The sequence below is a fragment of the Aythya ferina genome, assembly GCF_964211825.1.
Source record: "Aythya ferina genome assembly, chromosome: 26".
Taxonomy (NCBI): domain Eukaryota; kingdom Metazoa; phylum Chordata; class Aves; order Anseriformes; family Anatidae; genus Aythya; species Aythya ferina.
Window position 1 is genome coordinate 3,938,350 of NC_140324.1, and position 22,497 is coordinate 3,960,846.

A 22,497-nucleotide genomic window follows, 5' to 3' on the forward strand; every position below is an offset into this window, starting at 1 on the left:
TGGCTTTTATTTATTGCTGCCACTCACTGAGAAAATGGACTCGGGAGGAGATTCCTGGGCCGCGGCTGCTGTGCGAGACGGGCAGCTTCTGTTAAATAGAGCATCGCCTGACAGAGCTGTGATTTAGCTGTGGCTATTTAAAGGGTTTTGGAGGCAGCCAATGCAGAGCATCTGCAGGCAAAATGGGCAGTCTTGGCAGTTCAGCTACTTTGAAAGTCAACTAAATTAAAAAAAAAAAAAAAAAAAGAAAAAAAAAAAAGCTTGTGCAGAAATGCACAGGAGTTGAGGAGGTGGCTGGGGAAGGGAACTGGTGGGATAACAGTTGGGGGTCCAGCACAGGGGCTGGCTGAGCCCCACTCCTGAATTGCATGCAGCCCACACAGAAACCTGTCCCTCCCCCTGCAGTCCCAGCCCTGCTGAGTGCTGGGTCTTGTTACCCATCGCTCACCTTGCTTGCCTGTTTTCCTCTCCGACCCTTTGTGCCTCTGGCCGCATGTGACAGCTTCACATTCGGGCCACGTGTGCTGAGCCTGAACCCGTCCTGCTCCATTCAGGAGGATGGTTAGAGCCCAGATGGCTTTGAATAATGAGCAGGGGTATAAATCTGCATGGTGCTTGTGTTATTTACAAACTCATAAAGCAGCCTTGGCAGGGCACCCTGGCCTCGCACTGTTGGTGGGAGCACCCCCCTTCCGTGTGCCCCACTAGGCAAGCAGGGTCTAGGGGTGAGCAGTGGGGATGCACCATGTTGGACCTTAATTCCCAGCCTCGACAGACACCCTGATCCCCCCAGAAAGGAAACCAAGCCCCCCCGTTACCTCTGCTCCCCTCTGTGCCCGGGTGCCTCGCTGGACTGTCCCTGAGCTGTACCGGGTCGCATCGCAGTGCCTCTGCTCTGCAGGCAGGTGGGTCCCCAGGAGCAGCCCTGTACTTCACCCATTACCTTCCGCCTCTAAAGGGCGGTTTAGAAGTGCAAGGATCAAGATTGAAATGTCAAGTACATTCTTCTTTGTTACGCCAGTTAAATGCTTTAACTCTGCTGAGGCCAACCTGTCTCTCGTCCTGGGCTTTGCAAACTCCTATGGTGCGAGGGGCTGGGCTTCTCCGTGCTTTAATGATAAATAAACTTGAGTACAAAGGAACAGCAGCCCTGCCTCGCCATCAACCCAGGCTTGCTCTCTGCCACCAGCAGCTGGCCCTGACGTGCCTACCCGTTGTCACCCCACTGCTGGGTGCTGCCCAGCCATGACCCATGGAGCTGCAGGAGCCGTGACCTCCTGCAGCTTGGCCAGAAGTTCCTCTTTGATGAGACCCTGTGGATAACGAGGGCTGGCCCTGATTTGAAGCATCCTTCCTCTGGGAGCCTTCCCGTCAAAGAAGCTACCGGCAAGGCAAGGAGGGCCAGAAGTCTCTGACCGGTGACAGTTCATGTGCATGCAGGCTCCTGTGTTCATCAGAGCCCTCCAGACAGCTGCAGTGAACTTGCAGGGATCTTTTCCTAAAATCCATCAGTTTTCAACATAAAAAAGAGCACGTGTCTTCTGGGACCAGCTTTCCCCAGAGAGAAGCATCCATGGAGCTCCTGTCCTCTCTCTGGCTGTGCCACCGAGCTCAGTACAAAGAGTACAAAGCTGCTGCAAGTGGCAGGAGCATCCCTGCTGCAGAGGCAGCACGACACAGGCTCTGCTCAGCCTCCACAGCCCCATCGGGACCCCTGAAAGACCCTTGGGAGTGCAGCCATGCTGCGGGTTTGCCTTGGGATGCCGAAGCTCCTGCCTGCTGCCAGAGTGGGCTTTTTTATGTGCTGCTCTCCCCCAGCGCGACACAAGATTAATTGCAGCCATAAAAACATTAGGAGCTTTCTAAATATTTTATGTGAATAAGCACACACAATATGAGGGTTTTACTCGTTACATTTCTGTAAAGGACATTTTGTTTGTAATAACTGGGAAACCTGACAGGTGATTTTATTTTTAGTGCTCCTGTCCGCTCTGAAGGACTCCGAATGCAAGGAGGAGACAAGGGCAATAAGAACTGCTCTCAGAGAACTGGGAGCAGATACAGAGCTGATGAGGAGAAGGTGAGAAGATGGCCACAAATTTCAACCCCAAACCCAACCTCGTTGCCCACCGTTTGGAAACCATTCACAGCAGAGGAGATCTGGCCCTGGCTGGAAGCCTCAAAGCTTTTGTAAGCAGCCAGGGAAGGTTGCAAGATTTGGCTCGTCATCTCTGTGTTTGAAAGACCAGATCTTGCTCGCCGTTCTCCCGACAGACAAGGCTGCTCAGGCGGTTCCTAAAGCAGGATCTGGCCCACCCAGGTAGGACTCGTTTGCCACCTGGCTTTTTCAGGAGGCAGCCTACATCTTCCTCTCTGTTCCTGCCTGGCTGCAGTCCCAGGCAGAGAAGATCTGGACATCTAGCAATTACAGCAGACAGCACTTCTCTCCTCGCCCTTCCTGACTATCTCGAGCAATCCCAGCAAGTCTTCCAATTTCCTGGTGTTACTGTGGCGGTGCAAGGCAAGAAGCCATTAGTGATCGGGTCTCGACGTGTCTCATTCTCGGTTTAAATATTGAAGAGTCTTCGAAACACCTCTTCATCCTAGCAGTTGACCTGAAATGGTGTCTGTTGCGCCACGCAGCTGTTATTTTTTGGTGAGCTGTCATGGTTTCTGATTGCGGAGCAAGGAGATGCAGCGCTCCCGAGCCCTGACACGCAGCAGGACTCAGAGTTGGTGCTGAATATTTCATGCAGACACATGCAGACAGAGGCACCAGTCTGTTTTCAATTCTGATTTTCTCTGCTTCTCTAGGTGCATAAATGATGCATATTGTTTAAGCTTCCCGGTTTCAGAAGGGGGAAGAGTGACAAATGCCTTTGCCGTTGGTCGCACGAGTTTTGGGTGAAGCAGATCTCGTGTTTTCAGCTGGCTGTACGATATTGTAAGCCAAGAAGTCTGCTGGTGGCTGAGCCCCATGTGGATGGAGACAGAGGGCTGGGGGCTGGGGTGGCCCAGCTCAAAGGCAGGATTCAGCCCTCTCGAACAGGATCTAATACAGCTAACTACCTGTGTCCTCCTGCTAATTAGGTGGATCCTTCAGCCTTTCCAAGGTTTTATCAGATCAAAACCAGTGCTGTTTTCATGGCGATCAAATGATGATCAAATGATCGATTCATGGGGAGATGAGGATGCTTTTCCAGCAGCCCTGCTCTGCCTGGATGCAGGGCCCTGTTCCGAGCCAGCAGCTCCCATGCTTGTGCTTTTTGGGGGTGATAAGAAGCTAATTAGAGCCAACCGTACCTGCCATTGGACTACTTGTGGAATAATGCTGCTGGAGTGAGTGCAGAGCAGCTGTCAGGGAGAAGCGTTGGATGGAAGTTGATTTCATCCCCAGCACAATGTGCCTTGAGTGCTTCTCTCTCACTCCCAGGCATCCCAATGCAGCTCCTGGATGCTCTGCGCTCTCCCACCTGCACCTCTCCACTCCTTGCCTCTTTTCCCACATTTCATTACCATTTCCCTGGGACAGAATCCTCTGCGTTCAACCACCTCCAGCCACCACAGTCACCCCACCTGGGCCGTGGGTTGGGGTCAGCATCCATCCTCCAGAAGCACCGCGACGCAGCTGCTTTCCTCCTGCATCCCAGTGAAGCCTTGGCTATGGATGCTTAGAAAAGTTTAATCTCAATGAACACCTTTTGTGGCGTTTTCAGCAACTGGAAAAGAGCGATGAGAGGAATTCCTGATGTTGTTATGGGCTGGCTTTTCTTTGTCAAGGCTCTCACCGCCTGCCTGATTTTCTCCTTAACAACTCTACCTGTGATTGACAGGACAGCGAAAGCTGTCATAAAATAAGACAGAAATTGGCTGTCAATTAGAGTTGTTCTTTAAAGGTCAAACAGAAATTAGAATGCGAACCCCAGGGGTATATTTTATAAGTGATCACTGATGGCAAAATACAGGATCCTGGCTGCACCGTGGCACAGCAGAGCCGTGAGTGAGGGCCGTATCCTGGCCGCAGGCAGGGGGCACAGCCCAGCCCTCAACTGCTTGCAATGTGCTGAATCTGGGCAGCTGTGGTGCTGGGGAGGGGATGTTCAGGCAAGCAGGAGCCAGAAAGGAAAATTTGGGTTTATTTGTTTGTTTCTGCAAATAGTCCTCCACATCTCTCGAGATTTTACTTTGGGTAAATTAACAGAAAGTCATCATCCCCCCATCTTTTTTTTTGGAAAGGGTTGGACTTCAGTGCCTTCATGTTACTACAAATTTCAGATTGCAGTTCTGAGTTAATTACTGCCAGCAGAGGCAGAGACCACAGAAGGTCTTTCAGAGCTCTGCAGACAGCTGCTCTCACCGCACCTCTACCGTGGACTAACGGCCTTGCTGTGCCTCTTAGCAGATCAAATTCTGCTTTAAATGATTGTGCAAGCTAACAAAAACCTGCCGGAGTAAAACCAACACGTCTTGGCCAACATCTCCCCAGATTGTTTGGAGCGCTATGACTTTCTTTTTTTTTTTCTTTGTCCTACTTTCAGGCTTGAAAAATCTGTGATACTTTGACATTTGGGGCAGGAGAGGGGGAGAAAAAAATCCCACCCAAGTTTTCCCTTAAGTAACGAAGCAGTGAAGCTATAGTCACCTGCACAGACCTGGTGCTTCCTCCTTTTCTCCTTTTTTCTTCAGGACATATCTATCACTACATTCTCTATTAAATAATCTTCAGACTTCCTACGGCCTTTAATGCTAATTAAGTCCTGAAGTGGTCAGAAAGCGGCTGGGGGAGACCTAGATCACAGGTTCCCTGGTCAGCTTGCAAGTACTTTGCTTCCCATCTCCAAAGAGTTTTCGATGTGGAGTGTGGAGCTGTTCCTCCTTGTAGCCAGTGTAACCCATAATTGCTGGATTTTGAGAACTTTACTGCTGTGTATCCCCATTTTAAACAATTGTTTGGTTGCTTGTTGTTATTTTGCTGATTTTTTGTTGTTGTTTTGTGTGTTTTTTGTTTTTCTTTTTTCTTTTCTTTTTTTATGTGATTCTGGAGGGTTGCGGTGCACAAACTTGTGAGGCAAAGTGCTCAGATGGCTCAGCCTGCGTTACCTGGCACTGGTGAGGGACATCAAGATGGTCTCATAAGCAAAAATCTGCCCTGGGGCAGAAGCAAAGCACTTGCAGGGACTCAGGGCTGGAAAGCAATATCTCCATCATGTAATTCCTCATCCTGAAATGACCCTAAATGGGTGAAGACTGTGAATGCCTCGATGAGAGAGGCCATGGGAGTGAATGGGGAAAGGACCCTGAAACTTTCTTCCTTTTCTTTCTCACTGAATGTCTTTTAAATGATTTCAATGCTAAAAGCCCTCATTAAGCCTTAATCCTCTACACCAGATCTCTACATACGGGCTGTTGCCAGTCTCCAAGTAATCCTTGCACCCATTCGCCCTGCAGTTAGATGCTGAAGGCAGCCTGGTCTGGATTGCATTTGTTTCCAGCCAAACTCTGCAGCAACCACCTTTGCAGTGGTGTTTTTATGCTTTCTCCAGACTGAGCTTGTGTTAATCTGTCACAGCAAGCTTAGCTTTGGCGTTCGCAATCGCTTTCTGAAGCAGACAGTCCCTTTCTGTTGACTGAAGGGAAAAAGCAGAGAAAATAAGTAGTTAACTTAGAAACAGCCAAGGCCAAGTGCTGTGAGAGCTCATTTGCAACCAGTGCCTATGTTGCAAATGTTTTGGATGGGGGCACCATTTACAACCGACCTGAGATTTGTTTTTTGGTGAGGGGAAAAGTCAGGTGGTGAAAAACAAGCGGGTTTGTTGTCTGTAAGTGGAAAAGGAAGAATTCCCACCAGGTTGTGAAGCAGCTTCATGATTAATTTCTAGGTGAAATTTATGTTCTCAAATGGGGAGTGTTGATTTTGGAAATGTTGAGGAACATTTTTGACTCAAGAAATAACTATTTAAATAAATATATATATATGTATATATATATATGTATATATATATATGAATCTTGACCCTGTTTCCCAAATGTGGGATGTGTTTTCTGGTCAAATGAATCTAGAAAAAAAATTCACCAAGGCCTGGTTAGAGAATAAGCAACAGGTAAGGGAGGTGAAGAGGGGAAGGGAAAATAACTGACTGGCTTCATCCAAAATCCTGGGCAATCAATGCAACGTCTCCAGTGGGCTCAAGGCCATGGCCCAGTGAGATGGAGGAGATAAATAGGACAGGAGGATCAATCGCGGAGAAGAGGAAGGAGGACAAACGTCACAAATCCAATATTTAAAATATAAAAAAAAAGAACAATGCAAAGTTAAAAGCTTTGGCTCGATGGATTTGGCATTACAATATCAAAGCTTTTGTCAGCACTGGGAAATACTTCACCTCAAGTTGATGCTCTTTGGCAAAAATAAAAAGAAAAAAAAAAAAACATATAAAAAAATCTGCATTTTTTTTCCCCTGTGCAAAGGAAAAAAAGCCTCCACAGAAAGATTGCTTCGATCAAAAGGCCATGTAGCATCTTGCCTGTTCCCAGAGAGACCGTGGCGAGCACAGCCCAGTCGGTAATTTGAACAGAGCAGCAGATAAATACACAGATCTTTTAAATTCCAGGCATGAAATGGGGGAAGCTGTGAGAAGCAGGGCTGGAGCTGCTCCAGGGAAGCAAGACGCTAAGACATAGCTACATGTAGGGCAATGGACAGGGGCATGCGGGGCTGTGTGCGGCAGCACCTACCTGCCGCCCCATCCCAGGATGCATAAATCCACTCCTTGTGGTGGAAATCATAGAAAAATAGAATCAGCAAGGTTGGAAGAGACCTTCGGGATCATCTGGTCCAACCATCACCCTACTACCAATGTCACCCACTAAACCTTGTCCCGAAACGCTAGGTCCAACCTTTCCTTGAGCTCCCCCAAGGATGGTGATGCCTCCCTGGGCAACCCATCCCAATGCTTGACTACTCTTTCTGAGAAGAAATGTCTCCTAATTTCCAACCTAAACCTCCTCTGGCACAACTTGAGGCCATTCCCTCTAGTCCTGTTTAGTTACCTGTGAGAAGAGGATGGCCCCCAGCTCCCCACACCTTGGGGACCTTGGTGCCTGCAGGGCTGTTCCTCACTCCTCTCTCTCTCCCAGCAGCTGTTCCCCAGCAGTTCTATTTTATTTTTTTTTTTTTCCATGTCTTGATTCTGCTCTCACAGAGGCACAAAAAATATTACTTATTGGCCCAGCTCTGGCCAGCAGTTAGGCCCTTATCTAACCTGGGGCAGCTTCTGGATTCTTCTCACAGAAGCCACCCCTACGTCCCCCCACTACCAAAACCTTACCACATCAACCCACTACAGTAGTAGGTAAGGTAGAGAGCCTGGGTTTCTCCTTCTGCTGTGTGTTCATCCAAAGGTGGTTTCCAAAGTGGCTCAATTAAGTTCCGCGGCTGTTATTGATATTAATGAAGGGAGAAGGCTGGCCTCTGAAGGCTCAGCTAATTTGCGAGCCTGACACTTGTGTTGTTTGAGTACTTGAGAATCTTTCATTAAATTCTCAAAAAATAAATAGAGACATTAAGATGGTCTTAGCTCTCAGCCAAAAAATGCAGGTGGTGGCAGGATGATTGTTCCTGGGCTGGAAAAATACTCCAGCCATTCCTGTACGGCAGCAGACCTGTTGAACCCCAGGAGTCACTTTAATTTGAGGGGGTTGGAGATGGCTTCTGATGTGACCCATTGGCCAAGGAAGCCCTCAACGTGACGCATCGAGGCTGGTGGATCCTGGGTGGGATTGCTGAAAACAGCCCTAAATTCACCCCCTGAGTCCCAGTGGCACAAGGACTGCAGGCACAGCTTCCAGCCAGCCTCGTGGGAGCCCTTGTCCCACATTCCTGAAGGGATGAGGTGGGCATGAGCCCGACAGGCTTGCTAAAAAGCTAAAAGCAAGGTCTGAAAGCAGCTCGGCCACACAGCATGATGCCAAGGACGGGTTTTGGCTGAGTTCGGGGCTGCAGAAATTAAGGACAATGGGGAAGGTGTCTCCTGTTGAATTGTATTTATTCAACTGCAAAAGCGTGTTTTTTCTCCCCTGCTGCTGCTACAGGGGTGGTGGGGGCTCTCCCAATTAGCTCCCAGCACTCCAGTGTGCTTGCACCTCTCTCGTGAGGCTTTCGGTCAGGTTATCTGGTGGGGATTTTCTTTTTCCCAGCTTGTTGGAGGTGAAAGGTGCTGGTTTTTCTCCCACATAATGAGCTGGTTTGTGCATGTCAGCACTGGCTCTGCATTGTGTCTGGTGCTGTCTCCGTTCACGCCTTCGTGGAGAATTTAGAAATGCGACATCTCGTTTCTGGTTCAGGCTTTCAAGCGTTTTTAATCCCTGCGTGCAAACAATGCACAGCAACAGGAATTGCTTTTTAAATGGGGGGAAAAAGCAGATTCTCTTCTGAGAATGCATTTGCAAATGCCTTTCATCCCCTCTCACCGCGCTTGGTCTGAACAGCAGCGTGAAAGGAGCAAAGTGTGCAACACGGAAAGGAAAGACGCATAAAGCCAAAGGATGTGAGGGCCCTGTTACACTGACTTTTCAAGTCTTATAGTTAAAAAAAATAAAATAAAATAGAGGTGTTTCGGGCGGCTTTCCTTATTTTGAGGTTGGTGCAGTATACCCAGAGTTTGTAGGGACCTGAAGGTGAGATGCAAGACGTGGTATATAACCCCTCAGTGGTTACACCAGGGAAAAAAGGCCAGCTTCTCCTGTTCCTGGTTTGCACTGACAACGTAAATGTGACTCTGAATCTCAGGTAGGAGTCCGAGGAATTCATCACAGAGCCAGGGGAGAGCTGGCTCCATAAACACAAAGCACACAGCCTCAGCCATTTTTTCTTCTAAAGAGGTGGGTTTTGTGCTTGGAAGTGAGCCTGAAGTTAGCCTTTTCACTGGCATGATGGTAGATGGTGGATGTGGATCCTTCTCTGAGTCTGCGGGAAGTAGTCCAATCTCAGCTTACGGCAGCTTCCCAGAATGCCTTTAAAAGCACAAAAAGTCAAACTTCGTGTTAGCAGCTCAGCTGCTTCAAATAACACAGAAGGAGATAGGGGAAGAAAATAAACAAACCCAGATTTTAACAAATATCTTCTGCTCCGAGCCCATTCTGTATTTGTTGGCAAGGTGAGGGCACTTTACAAGAAGGCTTTTAATTTTTTGAATGGTAAATTCAGATCTTGTGCTCATTTGAGGGGGAAAAGGCAGAAATCAGAAATGGGGCAACAACCTCCCCACCCCACCAACGCTTTGTATAAATCTAATCACCAGGCTGAAAGTAGACATTAAAATTACAATATAGCTCTTGACTTTTGGTAATTAAAAGCATTTTGTGATGACTCGCTTGATTAAAACGAGATCATCCATTTAAAATGAAAATTCAGAATGAAAATTGCTTTTGTTGCACCGATTATTCTATTTTAAAACTCCTCGCTGTTATCACCCTAATAAAAAGCTGTCACTTCTTCTGTCAAGTAATTCACAACATGAGGCATTTGCATTTCTCCCCGACTTGTGTTTATTTCAGTAATTACAAATGGATTCTTCTTCTACCACCCCCTCTCCCCCATCCTTCACTCCTGCGCTTGCCCTCCCCTCCCTCTCCACCACCGGGTGGGCTGCTGCCCTTCATCCCGGGCCAGCACTGAGAAATCCCACACAGGAAATTTAGGGAAGGAGTTAAAAAAGAAACCATCAGCAGGGTGGGTGCTTTCTGCCTATAAAAAGCCACGGTGGGTTGAGGATGGGGGGCCTGGAAGACCCATCATCACCACCCGGCTGATGAGGATGCAGGCGGAGGCTGCCCAGTGCCTGAATCTGCAGTGTGACTGCCACTTCCTTTATTTTTTTCTTTTTAAATCTCTCTGTGCTAAATGGAATGATAATTCCCTGCCATTAATTGAAATTTTGATTAAATAGATTAACAAGTAATGATAAAAGCCAGTTTCGCTTAAAGATCGTGGGCTAGATTGTGGGTGCGTGTGAGCAAGTGATCTAAGCTTGAGGAAGTTGGGAAATAATCTCGTTTCTGCTGTTAGCCTTTCCCTGTTGTGATCCAGCTCGCAAGGTAGAATCAGAGCCAGAAGCCGCCCTCCTTCCCATCCTCCCTCCCCTCCAGCAGCTGCGACCTTCCCCGAGAAGCTGCTCCCGTTGGCCCCATCCTCACCACCATCACCTCCACCGAGGGATGCTAAAGGGGGCTTGGAGACTCCTAAACGGGAAAGGAGGGAAGTAAAGGAGTTAATTGAAAAGGAGAATTAATTAAATGGCAGTTAATGGGGGTCAGCATGGTGTGATCTCGTCTGGGCTCGGTGGTGTGTTGCTCAGGCTGGTGCTTGGTAGGGAGACACAGTGCACAGCAGTTGTGTGTATCTCTGTATTTGTGTGCATGCCTATATAATTGTATTTAGTATATATGGAGCTGTATGCGTGGGTGTGTAATATATAAATAAATACATATGCTGCAAACTTTTGCGTTTTCCCATTTGAAAGCTGTCTCCAGCTCGACACGTAAAGGCAGACCAGCCTTGCTGCTGTTTATCTCTTTCTCCATAGGCAGCTGCTCCCTCTCTAACCTGACAGCGCCGCTACATGAGGCAGTATTCCAGGGCTGAGGGTTTTCAATTTATCTGCACAAAGCACTTGTGCTTAAGCTGGAAAGCGCGGGGACGTGAGCAGCGCCTGGCCCTGGCAGCGCCTCGCCGCCAGCCAGCCCGCGCAGGGCAGCAGTGCGGGGCTCGCTGCTCTCCGTGTTTTTCTTTCGGCTTTTTTCCTTCTTCCTTTTGGGTAAACTGGAGCCAAGAGCTTAAAAGCAAAAAAATAAATAGAAAAACAACAAGCTTGTGGAGGGCAGTGTGCTACTGGTAAATGTTTTTCCTCCTTTCTTTCAGTGAATTTTGCTCTAATATTCCCAATTCCCAGACACGGCACGAACCTCCTCCTTCTGTACTTCTTTCCCCAGGGTAGAAGCATCCTGCAAAGATGTCAGTGCTCGGAGAACACCAAAATAATTCAGAGGACGAGGGGAGAGTCATCCCCTTCTGTGGCCATGCCCATGCTCATCCCTGAGCAGCCCTGCCTGGTGCTGACGGGACATGTGCGTGGTGCGGAGAGGACAGGGGGACAGGGCTGTGTCCTAGCCTGGGCAACCCACACAAACCCCAGGGTCAGTCCAAGCCACCTCAGAGCTGGGGACTGCCCGATGTGGAGGGGAAATCCTGGCACTTTGTGCTTTCCAGGTGCCCAGATAGCTCCCAAGCTTCTCCCTACAGGAGCATCCCAGTGTCGCAGTTCCTCCATCAAGGACTGAGGTTTCCTGGGCACCATGAACCAGTCTCCATGCATGCAAAGTGTACTGGGCTTACATGGCCAAGGTTTGGTATGAGGGACTGTGGGGGGGCTGTGGTGGAGTTTATCTGCCCATCAGTGTGAAACCAAAACAGCAAATTCGGGATGAGTGGGATTTGAACATTGAAACACAGGTGAAACGTTCCCCAGGGCTCTTCGATGAGGGGGTTCCGGTTCAGCAGAACAAAATTTGATGAATTTGGAGAAAATCTCTTTGGAAGCAATATTTTTTTTTACTGTTTTTCTGGGTGCACAGCTCTCAGTGACAGAAATAATAAATAGCAAGTAAAATACCAGTTGAAAGGCACCATTGCGGGTAAGAGGAGCACATGCTACCTTGCATGTTTTCTTTCAAAGAACAAAATCAAGATGTAAGGAACCAGTGATGGGGATGAAGGGGGCACTTAGCAGGCTATGATTAATCTGCAACCTGCTTAATCGGCCTCAGGATAACTGAGAGTTGTCTCTGGGTAATTGAGATCAATGGAGTTTCATTAGAGACTGCTTTAAAGAGCACCCGGCTCCAAATGCTGAGCGAAGCAGGAGGGAATCAGGGGAGCGAGGACGGAGCCCAGGAGAGGTGGGAGGAGGCCGAGCAGCCTCCAACAGGGAACTGGCCCTTGTGCTGACACGCAGGAGGTCTGCCCTGGCTGGTCTAAGACTGGGACTTGTGGCTTTTCTTGATACTTGGGAACAGTGATTTTGTCTTTGCAGAACATGAGCTAAAGCTGTAATTCTTCCCCGTGCTGAGCAGTCAGTGCAATACAGATATGATGAGCGCATACTGTGAGTCCCATGGGCAGAGGATACAGGATTTGGGTGAATCTGCAGTGCCTCCTGCAAGCAGGAGCAAGTCAGCTGATGCAGCCTTTGGTTGGGCTGCCGTGTCCCCAGAGCACTGGCTTTAGGGCTTGCCTGGTTTGCCTGCAGTTACCCCAGACAGGAGCACCCAAACTGCATCCCAGTTTGGCAGGTGCCATATCTCCAGGTTCTGCCCATGCCCTTGGAAAGAGGCTGGGTCAGGCATTCCTGCGAAGGGTTTGGATCCCCCCTGCCTAAACCGTGTGAAGAGAGAAAATGCTTCTGGTTTTTGTCCCTCCATGCTAATGAGGTCAGGGAAATAGGGTTGTTAATTCCAGAGTGTATGGGAGGAAGCTTTTAGCCATTGGTTTCTATCCAAGCTCTGGCACAAGAATCAAATACCCAGAATACAAGACCCCAGAAAGAGAGAAAAGTGTCATTTCAGATCAGGGAAAATCCAGACCCTGCTAGACACGAACAAAAGGCGATTTGGCAGCTGCTGGCCGAGCAGGCTCGCTCTTTCTTCTTGTCCCCAGCAGCTATGGAAACTGCCGCTGTTTGTCCGCCTTTCCAAGGAAGGTGGGCACGGCAGGCATGCCGACCTCCCCCAGGACAAGCTGTGGCAAAGCAATGGAGCAGGATGAAGACCTCCGGCCACACGTGCCAAGTGCTCCCTCGTCCTCCTAGCTCTGGGCAACTGCAAAAAGCACTCCCAGCCCGCGGTGCTGAGGCTCCCTGGGCAGCTCACCTCCCTTCCCATCACTATAGTGACTAAGCCAGAGATTTAAATCTTTTTTTTTAACATCATGTTATCAGCCTCATTTGCCTTTGGGTCATTGTTATATTATTTTAAACCCCAAAGCCCTTTGCAACCTGGTTGCCACAAACTTATCTAGCAAGGACTTTCTTTATGCAAATCCCTTGACTTCAGAAGCTCCGGACACAAAAAGGAGAACCAAGTTATCGTAAGACTTGAGCTGCCAGGCTCAGCAACAGGCACGAGAAGTCCAAGGTTTACAGATTAAATATCAGAGAAGCTATCGTGATTTCAGGGAGGCTTCAGATGAGCGGAGTTTGCAGCAGGGACACTCGGTGGGAGGAATTGTTCTCTGATCAGCAAAGCAAGGAGCAGCCTGGGGCCATCCCTTCTCTTGCCCTGTGTCTGGTGTGTTATGAGAGGCTCCTACAAGCCCCTACATAAGCCCTTACTCCAAAGAAAGTCGTTTTTCAGATCTTTTGAGTGGTTTGCAAAGGTTAATGAATAAGGAATCAATTAATGGTCTCCTAGCCTTGCACTTTCTCTTTTCATTTAAAGGGTTCCCTTTTTGAAGATTAGTTTAATGTTAGGAATAATCTGGTTTTGCTGAGAACTAATTAAATGTGGCACCATCTCTCCTTGCCCTGCTCTTGCTCCTTAGAAAAACTCTGGCTTGCAGCAGGAGTTAAAGGAGGTTTGCTGTGGTCTGGGGGTTCACTTGGCTCCCTGCCTTCTCCCTCAGCTCCGGCTCCAGGAACTGGGAGCAGGTTTCTTTCCTGTCTCAGATGGCTCCAGACCAAGCCGCTCCAAAGAGTGGCCGAGCATTTCTTCCCAAAGCCGAATGCGGACCACAAATGAAATCAAAAGGTGTGGGAGAAATTCAGGGCTGTAACCCCCACTTGGATTCACCTGTCCTAGTTCTGGTAGGGGACAGGTAGGTTTGATCCCACTGCAGTGCCTGACATGGCTCCAGCAGCCATGGCTCATTTGGGATTTGCTTGCACCAGCATGTTAAATTCCCACATCCCCTTAATTTAGGCATTGCTTTACCAGAACGTCTCCCCATTGAAGAGATCCTGATGTCATGATCATCCATGGATTACATCCATTTGCCCAGATCAAAGCCCTCCAAACACACGGGCAACCCCCCATTGGGTTCAGCACGCACTGGATGAGTTTCTTCATCAGTCTGGCCCGTTTCAAACACTCAGCTCACATTAGCAGCAGTAACAGTACCAGCCCCTGAAAACTCAGAGTTCAACCTGGTGGCAGTATTTAATCAAGAATGTGCTTTTATCTCCCTTACCGCATTGGAAACCCATCACACCTGGTCAGAGAGCCTTTGGTTCACGCTCCTCGGCCGAGATTTCTCTCTGATTTATTACAGCAGCTTCCCCTATTACCAAAGCCCTGGAACAGAAACACCCATCAAAGGTTTAAGAGCCTAAATGGGTGTTAATTAGCCCAGCAGGAAAGGCAGAGTTTCAATGAGGTTTATCTTTAAACTACTATTAAGTTTGACAATGTAAAGAGATAAATTTGGTACTTAATTCAAGCCTCGCCTAATCAAATAGATTATGGTTGTTACCCGTATCTAAAATGTAAATAATCTTTAACTTCACTGGGGGTTATTTTACGGAACCGAATCGTATTGACACTCGTTACAAAGCCCTGCTGTCCTCTCTCTCGCCCCCGCTGCACAGCATCCACCACCAAATCCTAAACCCGTTCTGCTTGAAAGGGATTAGGAAGGGGGTGGACGGGTGGGAGCAGAGGGGGAAAGTAGTGCCTGGTGCCAGTCGTGTTTTGGTGCCGGTCCGTGGAGTGCAGACAAAATGCTAGCAGGGATGGCAGGGGCTGGGACAGGTGGTGTTCCCCTGAGCACCGATGGCTTTGTTTTGTGCTGGCTGCTTTGTGTGTGCCTGAGGTGCAGGGAGGCTTTTGCCAGGTCTTGTATCGATCCTGATGTTTAAAACATGGGGTCTTGGACTCTAACAAAGCTTTCAGAGAAGCGGAAAGCATCTGTTAGTGGGGAAAATTGCTTCCAAATAGCCTGAGTGGGTTAGAAGGGACCTTCCTGACCTTCGTTCTGCCCTGTAAGAGGGATCCTGGGCCATGTCTCTATGGAGAAGTTTGACTCCGGTTGTCCCTGGACAAAAATACCCCAAGTCCTGGTTCCACCAAGCTCCAGCTGAGCACCATCTGCACTGGAAGCACGCGGTCATTTGGCTTCAGTGGGGCAGCGCTCAGGGTATCGGGTGAATTTAAAGAAAAAAAAAAAAAGAAAGAAAGGTTCAGGGAAAAGAAAATGAGAAGAAAAAGCAGCTGCCAGACAAACCTTTCCGAAGACTCCCTTTCCATCTCAAAACTCTGCATAAAGGCCACGTCCCTGTCTAACCAGCAAGGAAATTCTCAGCATGAGCACTGTGCTAGGGAGGGAAAAAAATACATTTCTGAAGCTTGCTTTTCTCTTCCTTTTTCTCCTCTTTCCCCCCCCTGTGTTAATCTAATCACTTTGCCCAGGAAAGGAGAAAAACGGGCAGATGGGATTTTACATGCAGCAGGATTTTCACTGCGACTTTTAGGTATTTACAATACCTCAAGGAATAATGCAAAACCATCTAGATTATGGACTTAGAAACCAGCCTGTGCACGCTGTGTGTGTGCGCACGTGTATGGGCACTGAGATATTAGCCACACACATGGAAGAAGAGCGCACAACAAATTTATCTTTACAACTCTTAAATTATCTTTCAGTTGACACTTATTAACCTCCTGCCAAATTCATTATCTACGTGAATAAAACCTGAGCTATCAAACAGAAATGGCTTGCAAGGCTGCTGCCCATGCAGCAGGGAAAATTTGATTGCGACCAGGCAAGCTGAAACAAGGCTTTTTAAAATTATTTTATGTTATTTCCCTCTAAAAAGCCAAATCCTGGACCTTGCAGACAGGGGCTCCCAGCACGATGCATGCGGGGAGTGCGACCAGCCGTATTATCATACAGAGAGCTGTGAAATCGAGGCAGAGCAAATACATTCTGCTGTGATTTAGGGTTTTATGTCTTGGAGCGAGGAGTGTTTCTCCCCCTTCCTGGCTGTTTTGGTTGCTGCATGTTTCCTGGGGCCAGCGCGTGACATTCAGAGATCGGGAGCGGAGGGGGATTTTGCTCGCTAACGAGGAGGACAATTTGGGTCTGGGATTTGCAGCTTTGGGGAAGAGGGAATATCTGTTAGCTTCTAAATATCTGTTCATTTATCAATGGAAATAAGCATTTCTTTTTGGCCAAATAGCACAGCCTCGAGTATTTAACTCTTGGGTCTGGACTAGCATTTTCCACCTTGCTCAGACTTAGGGGAAAAAAACAGACATTTCAATACAGTTCCCACTGCGGGCACAACAAGCATTCATGCTTATAAAGACCAAGAGACAGAGGCTGTCTGAAGGGAAGCAGGGATCTGCATACCCCACCCTGCTGGAGAGGAAAAATCCCCCCACTCAGCAGCTGCTTGTTGAGCTCTGGCATTTGATGGCTCCAAATTAATCGAATAAACAAGGCACCTCTGCGCAAAGAGCAATTAGAGGCAGCCGAGCCCTGCTCCTTTCCCCAGCTGCCTCTGTGACAGGTTAAAAACCCTTCCCAGCATCAAGGCATCCCCAGCAGCTTTTGGAGGCTGCTAAGCAAGGCTCAGGGCTGACAGCCAGGGTGAGCTTTCCCCCGGTAAGGCAGCGGCCAATTAACCTGATGAAAAGGAGGGAGACAGAGCAGACAGGGCTTCTGCAGGGGCAGGCGAGGCCTTTCAAGTGAGGGAGAGGAACAGGCAGAGAGAAGGAGAGATTTTTGGGGTCCCTAAAGCTCTGTTTTGTCTGGTTGGTGTGTTTGTAGGGTCCTTTTCCCTAGGTATCCCTATGGAGGGATGTCCTTGGGGTTCCTATCCTTGGGTATCCAGGCAGTGTTCTCCCCCCAGGATGTACACGTGTATCCCAGCTGCAATTTCCACACCAGTGATCCTGTGGCTGCTCGAAAACATCCCTGTGTGTGTGGGATCAATGTTCATGCTCCCATATTAAAGGTACTTGCAGGTGATGGATGGGGCAGCAGCCTGCACCAGCGGTGGCCTAGGTGCGTGTAGAGGGGACACAGGCTGTCTGCAGGGAGAAAAGGAGCAGAGATCAAGGAAAGTGCTCTAGTGTTCGCAGGGCTGACCAGACCAACAGCTACATACAAGCTCCTTGCAGCTGGTCTGTGTGCAAGCTGCGTTTGCACCCCATCTACACGACTGACTGCGTCCCCAAGTGCCATCTGGCATGTGTGAGCCATGCAGCAAATGTGTTTTTATCTGGGAACTGCAAATGCTGTGCATTTCGTGGGAGGTCAGCTAATTAAGTGATCCTAGAGACGGGAGGAAGAAGTCAGCCCGCTGCTGAATCCCTGTATTTTTTTTTTTCTTTTGTGATTTAGGAAAACTTGCTTGGAGCCTCTGCAAAGCCAGAAGAAAATGAAACCCCTTCTCAAGCAAGCCACTCTCAGGCTGAGCCAGGGCTTTGTGAATTTCTCCTTGTTAGGCTCAAAATTACTTCCTTCATTTTCCCCGTCACTCCTGGAGTTGCCTCGAGCCCCGGGGCTGCAGGCAGGCACAGGGCTAATCCTTCCTGAGCTCTGCTGTCTGGTGGACTTCAGGGCCATGCGATAGGCTCTGGTGCTCGGGCAGAGCGAGGCACCATCCATCACGTCCACTTGAGACAGCTGTCAGCAAAGCTAATCATCTGCTGCCCGAGCGATGTTCCCCCGACATCTGCTTGCCTCTGGGAAAGGCTTGGTCCTTCCTCGGAGCCACCAAAGGAGATGGGGACAATTGCTGAGAGCAGAGGGAGCCTGGTGGAGGACAGGAGCTGGGTGGGCACCCAAGCAGCTGGCAGGAGCACGGCTTGATGCTGCGGTTTGTGTCTGCAGGAGCAATAATTGCAACCAATGTCATTTTAAGACGGGAAGTGTAGCCCTGTGTTTCCCTCTGAGGCTGGGAACACCATAAATAAGAGGGCAAAGCTGTTCCCCACCATCCAAGAAACCTGTAGATCGAAGTCCCAGATGCCTCCACCTCTGAGATTCTCAGCGAAGAGCCGCCTGTCACATTACTGTGTGTTAGTGTGGCCATACAGGGTGCTCCCTGAGACATCCTCCCTCTTCTGAAGCCCTGGAGACTGTGCCCAGCTGAGCCACGAGCACCTCGTGTCCTCCTGTCCCCCCCCATGGAGCACTTCTGCATGGTCAGTCACGGTGGCCTCCCATTTTATTGGGACAGGCAGAGGAAACCAGTGACTCTGGCCCTTCAAGGGATGCTGTGGGACACCCGGGAGCTGGGAAGTCCCCAGGGCCATCAGCACTGTCCCGAGGAGCCCAGCAGTGCCAGGAAGGTGGCATGGGAAGGGGACGCTCTTAGGAACCACTTCTGTTCAAACCAGTGGGGTAGGTGCTTGCTGATCCTTGCTCTGCCTTCGCAGGGAAGCACCCCTGCATCCGAGCAAGTGGAGCAGTGATCTGCCCTGAGCTGAACTCCCTGCTGGAGACAGATGAGAGATTGCCGCGTGTTTAATTCATGGCCCTGCGTTTCTATTTCTGGTTGCTCTCAGGCCTCCCTGGTACAGGGAGGCACCTCTCAGGCACTATTTCCCTTCTCCTTTGCGTGCTTCTCTGCCAGCAGTGCGTGCCAAGCCAGCCGTGCTGGTCAGCTTCGGGGTGATGTGGGGCCAAAGAGACACAGGAGTCCTGCAGGAAGGGGGCACTCAGAGGTAGAGGGGCTGCAGCTCTGGGCAGGGCTGCCTGGCCCCACCACAGAGCTCTGAACACCCCTCTGCATGTTCATCCTGGTGGTGCACACTGCAGGGCTCTGATTCCATTTTTAAAGGCAGAGAAACTGAGGCTGAGAGGCGTCAAGGTCACACAGGAACCTACCTTTAAGTTCAGGTTCTCCTGAGTGTGAGATAAGGCTGGGGGTGAGCTTTGGGGTTAGGTCCAATCCTGCCTTCAGCTTGGGCTTGACCTCATGCAGGGCTTGTAGTGCAGTGAGAAAATTGCCCTTTCCACATCCTCTCCTCCCCAGCCGCCTCACCACCCAACGGATTATTCTCGACTGAGCAACCTGGGCAAGGGCAGGTAATCCATGGCTCCAAGCAGGCTGCTGCATCACTGACCTCCAGCACTGCAGCCTCTCCTGCCACTGGCTTCTGCAGGAATTTCCCAGGCTAAAGCAAGCAGCAAGATACACATATATATATTATTTTTTCCCTCTCTCTCTTTCTCTCTCTCCTGCAAGCTGCTCGAGAGCAAAGTCATTGGCATAGCATAAATAGGGAGCACACTGGGCGTCCGCCGGCTAAGCTGAATCCCCCTCCACCCCCTGCCGTTTCCAATTTGTAGCCCATATTTTAATTCCCTGCCCCACTGTTCCCTTCCTGCTCTCGTAAAAGAGACCGTCCTGCCCAAGCAGCGGCTGGCAAAGCAGCTGCCATTTGCAGCTAGATAATGATGAAGATACTTTGGTTCTCGTTGGGGTTCCAACCGCAGGAGCTTGGTGCTGCTGGCACCAAAGGACAAAGTTGCTTCTCCTGCTTTTATCCTTTTTTTTTTTTTCCTCTCTCCTTTAACTGCAGGATTCTTTTTATTTTTATTATTTTTTGTGTATAAACTTTGAAGGCTGTCCTCCTAGGGATGGAGGAAGGGAAACACTTCCGAAGTGGAAGCTGTACTGGAATTGCTCGTAAAGCATCCTCGTGTCTCCTGGGGAGTGCTGAGCAAGGGCAGACCCAGGGCTGATTTAAGACTGGCAGAGTGCTGTTGTGTCCTTCCTCCCCACCATATGATACGGGTTCATGGTGAGAGGCAAGCCTCATTTCGCTCAGTTTTGAAATGCTTGGTGGATTTTTTTTAATTTTTTTTTCAGGCAGAAATCTGTGAGGGGAGAGAGGGAAGGAAGCACAAGCAAAAACAGCTGGGTGGTGGGACCACAAAGCTGGAGCATCATTTGCCCTCCAGCTCCCTCCACTTCGGTTCTGCTGCACTACAGGATCCAGATCCCCCACACCACAGCTGTACCACGCTGCTCCTTTTGGATGTAGGGGGCAAAAGATGGGGGAAACCAGCAGGCTGGTGAACATTAAAAGCCCACTAAGGAGGAGGAGAACTTCCCATAGCTCCTGGAGAAGCAAGATACCTCCTTTTGCCTGTGTGGTCCACAGAAGGCAGCTGGTCCTGTGGATGTTTGGCTGAGGGGAGAGAAAAACATGGTGCTCAGCTTCCTGCAGCTTTACTCTACCCTATGGGAGGGGAAGCAAGAAACAAAAAGCAAAGGGATCTGGCCAGGGTGACTCAACAGATACTGGCAGACAATAGATGAATATTTTCCTGGTTCCCATCTCAGCTCCTCTAGACTATCTTTGCCATAGACAGATGGACAGGCAGCAATGGACACCCTCTCTTTTTCTTTCTTCTTCTGCTGGCTCATGAGTAAATTCAATAAAACAGTGGGAGATTTGTTAGGATTAAGGTCAAATAAAAAGCGAAAAGGCGATTGGATTTGTTTTATGATTGATTATAGAAAGTGCAGATATTTATTAACAGCCAACAGGATAACTGTCAAAATGATTCTATATCAACAACAAAAAAAAAAAAAGCACACCAGAAGATGAGTCAAACGTTTTCAGCGTTGTGGGAACAAGATTAAACCAAATACAATTGATGCAGCAAATAAAGATGCCAATGTTAACAGCTGCTATATAATTTCAGCTGGTCAATCTAATTTGAATTTATATATATATATATATATAAATATATATACATGCATTATTTTTCTCTTTTTAAGCAGCCTCTTCCAATTGTAAATGCTGTCGGTGCAATGGATCAGGAGTTGTCATCTTGTCTGTTTTACAGCATCTGATCCATGCCAAAGAGAGCAGTGGGGAGGCCACAATGTCATGAGGAGGATGCCATGGGGGCTGGGGGACCTGCTCCTGCCCTGGGTGCTGCCACGTCACCTTGGTCCAAGGGCTTTCTTGCTCCTCAACTCAGTGTTTCTATTTTTAATCTCTTTGCTTCTAAAGCAGTGCTGTTCTGAAATAGCACTGGGAGAGCCCAGGGAGCCTTGGGTCATGCTGCCTTCTGCATCCACAATGGCCTGTCCCCTGCCACTGCCATCCTAGAGCAATTTTTCCTCTGCCAGACCCAGAAACACACATCCATGGTGGCACAGGGTGGCCACACAGGGTGCTGAGCCTGCTGTGCTGAGGACCACCCTCCCTACCCTCCCTCCTCTAGGCTATTCTTATCCTCTTCCATCCATCTGCAAGTGGCTTTCTATTAGTACTGAGCCATTAAAATTCAAGGTCAGATTTGATTCTATATTGATCATTACCAGGCAAATTAAAGACATCTTTCTTCTCTTCTTCTCGTGTTACAGTGCCAAGAGGCATCCCGCTGTTTGCTTTTACAGGCTGCTGCTGCTGCCCCAGCGTCTCCTTGGATGGGAGCTGCTCCAAGCACGGAGGTTTCGTGTTTCCTGTTAAAGAAAGATGCTCCAGGTTTAAAAAGTAAAAAACAGGTAATTGTAGCTTGGAAGGCTGGAAGGCTGTTGGTTAAGAGAAGAAATGAGGCTCAGCTGAAGTTCAGACTTACTGCATGCATCCCTATCAGAAAGGATCAGGGCATGGTCCAGACCATTTCAACTCTGTCCTGTACGTGTTTGGCTCTTCCAAAGCACAGTGCAGAAACCTTGAGATTGAGTTTTTACTTTGTTTTCTACCAACTCAGCCTAAAATGCAGGGAGAACCCCCTTTTTCTTCCCCATGGCTCAGCACCTGCAGATCTCACCTCCTGGTGCACGCAGATCTCAGCTCCGAGCATTGTTATTTGCAGGACTGGTGCACACCAAAGCCAAGCTTGCAGCTGGGGTCTGCTACACCAGGTTGTGGAGACATGGAGCAAGAGATTTTTTCCTGGCCTGACTTAAGCCTTGAAGAGCCTCAGCTCTGCAGCTCTACCAGCCTGGCCTCGCCACACGTCCTCACAGCCTGTCACTGCTGTTGAAGCTCCCCTGCTCCCTGAGCTGAGCTCAAGCTGACTGATGCTGTTTTGACCCTGCAGGGTGGAGGGGCTCTTGGTGCCACTGTGAGATTAGAAGAGAAAGTCTCTGACAAGTCCTTTCCTAAAGCATCAGGACAGCATCTCCCAAATTGTTTCTGTTTATACTTTGCCAGTGACTCATACGTTGATATTCTGTCCTGTAGGTTACTTTAAAAACAGGAATAATTACACTGCTAATTATCATTTGAATTATTCATTTTGTCCCCCTCTTCCTTTCTCCTGGAAGAAGGAGATGCATTGTCAGTTGTGGCTGTCTTTGTACAACGTGATTAGATGTTCTGTGCGGTGATGGGAGAGATCTCATCAAAATCTGCTTCCAAAAATGGAACCAGGATGAGGAGTTTCACAGGTTTCAACAAGTTAAAAACCTCTCCCCTTCAGACAAATAAATATGCACCTACATATGCACATGAACGCACACACAGCTG

At 48.9% G+C, this 22,497-nt stretch overlaps 1 long non-coding RNA gene across 2 annotated transcripts; it reads left to right on the forward strand.

The window, feature by feature from the left end:
* The first annotated feature begins 16,596 nt into the window (after positions 1 to 16,596).
* Positions 16,597 to 19,307, forward strand: LOC311424191. Of its 2 annotated transcripts, none has more exons than XR_014686009.1 (2): positions 16,597 to 16,639; positions 17,396 to 19,307. It is a non-coding gene; the product is annotated as an uncharacterized lncRNA (long non-coding RNA). The 2 variants fall into 2 exon arrangements; XR_014686010.1 differs by having other exon boundaries at positions 16,598 to 16,654.
* Positions 19,308 to 22,497: the final 3,190 nt, after the last annotated feature.